Source organism: Rhipicephalus microplus, chromosome X (assembly GCF_043290135.1).
Source record: "Rhipicephalus microplus isolate Deutch F79 chromosome X, USDA_Rmic, whole genome shotgun sequence".
NCBI lineage: Eukaryota > Metazoa > Arthropoda > Arachnida > Ixodida > Ixodidae > Rhipicephalus > Rhipicephalus microplus.
Window position 1 is genome coordinate 407,218,232 of NC_134710.1, and position 3,261 is coordinate 407,221,492.

Consider the following 3,261-nt stretch of genomic DNA (forward strand, 5'->3'; position numbering starts at 1 on the left):
TTCTGCCTTTTTCCAGTCCAAAAATTTGATATTAAATTTTTCATCTGTCACTCTTTTATTTGCCACCTGTGTCCAGTTAGCCGACCTCTCGCGTGCTTGGCCGAAAGTATTTCCTATGACTCCATGTAGGTATTCTAATGCGCTGTCCCCAAGGAGAACGTTACCGTCCCCGTCCTGTATCTGAGTCTGCATCTCTTTAGTCGTCGTTCCCAATGCTTTTAAATGGTTCCAGAATTTTTGGGGGGCGCTCTTATCCTTCTTACGTATGTCTGATACCCATTTCTCACTCGCAGCTTTAATCATCGCTTGTACTAGTTTCTGCACCTCAAAATTCTTTTCTCGGTACCGGCTCCACTGTAACTGCACCTCATCATCCTGATATCCCATTTGCTTTGCTTTTCTGTGCAGTCTAGAGGCCCGTCGTCGCTCTTCAATAGCCAGTTTAATTTCCTTGTCCCACCAGCTTCGTGGTTTCCGTTTACCTCTCCAGCGGTTTTTTTTCCTTACTTTGTTTATTTCCTTTTGTATATAACTAACAACCGCGTCATATTCCCACACCTTTGTTGGCTGTGCTTCTAATTCTCTTTCGATGCTATTGACGATGTCTGCTATCTGCTTTTCGCTTACTTTCGGGAGCCCAACCTCTTGTGTTTTCTTCCTAGCCCCCCCACTGTCAAATTTCAGGATTATGCGCCTGTGGTCGCTGCCCAGACTGTTTTCTCCTTCTTCATCTATCGTCATTTGGTTCAACCGCTCGTACGTGTGCTCTGAGACCAGGCCGTAGTCTATGCAAGACTGTCTACTGCTGCTTTGCCACGTTATCTGCCCGTCGCATTTATGTTCCCGGTTAACTATTACCAGTTGCTGTTCTTCACACATATCGATAACCATTGCACCGTTATAGTCTGTATATCCATCTAGATCCTCAATGTGGGCAGCGCCTCAATGTGGGCAGAACCCCCAGTAAACGTGCCCTCTAGCGGTGGCTGGGCGCGTGAGGCGAGATTCCCTGGTTTTGCTCATGACCTACTACACTCCTGACCTGCCCAGAGAGCACCTCTTCCAGCGCCCACGTTCTAGTTCATACCTTCTGCCGCTAGGGCCGTCACCTACGAGCGGCGTGGCGCTAGGCAGCACCTGTTCGCTGTCGTCTGCTTCAGCCATCGCTGTGGCAGTGCAAATCGTTCTTATTGTGCATGAATTGTGTATGAATGTGTAAAATATGGCAAATAAAGCGATATGATTCCTCGTCAGAGTTGGCTGCATTCGTGTGGACGTTTGAAGCAGAAATAGAACCGTAAAAAAAGCACACAAAGGGTCACAGTGGCAAGCAGACGGGAACTTTTCTACAAATGAAGGAAAATTTATTATGAAAATATTTCTTGAATGAAAACGTAGTCCAACGAGATAAAAAAACTATTGTTAGGCATTCATTGTTCACACTGAATCACGATGGTTCCAGACGATACGCATACACAAATTGCAGAAGATACGCAGAAACACAGTAGGTCGTGTGCAGAAACTTGCAGACGGCAGATAGCTGCAGTAGTCAGCTCTAATAGTGGCCGCGTGCAGTTTTTTTTTTTTAGATGAGCTGACACCTCAAATGTAAGTATGGTGTATTGCTGCGTGCCATATTGCAAATCGGAACAAGGCAAACAAAGTAAAGTAAGTTTTCACGAGTTTCCTGCCACAGACATACGGGAAGAATGGATCGAGGCAATTGGAAGAAAAGGTGAGTCTTGTGTTTTTGAGAGTCGTTTCAATTCAGAACGAGTTGCAAGCTAGCAAGAAGCACCAGGGTGCTTTAGTAAACTTTATTTCCGTGTGTTATGCTAATTCACTGAGCTAAAAAACATGAAAGCTTTTTTAAAGTACCGCGGCTAATATGGCAGGCTCCACAAATAGTGCCAAGAAATTTAAATATAGCACACAAGAAAAAAGTAAATATACGAAATCTGTAAATTATGTAAAAATGCGTAGCGGTGGGTTGCGAGGGGTTCGAGCACCCTTCCCGAAGGCTGCCTCAACAAATGCCGCCGAAATCCATAAAAAAATTAATGATATGAAATATTTACGTGCTGCCTCCACAGTTTGTCTCTCTGTGTGTGTGTGTGTGTGTGTGTGTGTGTGTGTGTGTGTGTGTGTGTGTGTGTGTGTGTGTGTGTGTGTGTGTGTGTTTAGCGATGGACAACTCTTGAACACTGGGTGTCACTGAAGTTAGCGACCGAATTTGGTCAAATGTATTTCTCATCTCAAACCTCTATCTTCCCATACAGCTTTGTTCGTTTCTGTATAAGCTTACTTAAGGTAATTAGAAACGTTACGCCGGTAACGAAATGTGGCGATTAACTGTTCACTCTATATAGGGCTGGCAGGCGGTCGGGTATAATGACATAATTGAAGTCCTTCGTGCAATGAGCCCATCGGCTCTGTGAGGGTTAAGAGACCCAGCCGGTGAAACCGAAATGAGGAACCTGGAATAATCAGCGACAGATACTCTATTTATGTGCGTGCTGCATCTGAGATTACATCATGCATGACAAAGATTCGTTTTGGAGAATGCAAAAGAACAAAAACCACTGAAGTCATCGTCGTCAACGGCGGAGTCATTGTACAGGTTAGAGGTTTGCGCTCTAAACCAAGACCAAGGCGCTCAAGTGCGCCTCGGTTTCGGCTCTGTCGTATTGGGTCGCGCTTCGTTACTGAGCAGCCATTAGGAAATTCAGCTTTGTTATGAAACCTTGTATAGCCAATGAGCTCTTCGAATAAAGGGCTTCAAGTATGCCACTGGACTCGACCACGTACCATCACTAAACATCAATCGACGAATGTAGTCATCTAAAAAGACATTTACAAAGGCTGCGAGAAAATATGAAAATGCACTAAATGGGTATACAGGTACTTCCCCAGAATAAAATCGTGGCTATGCTTTTTCTTAACCTCCCCATTTGGCTTGTTACATTTTGGAAAAATTAATTACAAAAAAGGTGTTATGGACTGTTATTTTGCAATCTTGCTAGCCATGCGTATACGCCTTTACCTTTGATGAAGGTTCAGGAAAGCATCGCTGGGAGCCCAGCGACCGGTCGAAGGTATGCAGCCTGCATTTTACCGCTGAAGATTACAGAACAGTGACGAAAAGGAAGATGTTGAAGCCCACAGCCGTGCCTTCCTTATTTCCCGCTTCTCCTGATCCACGTGGGCAAGATCCAATGCCGCGGAAAAAGCGGCTAAAACGAACGCAGGGGGAAACAACGC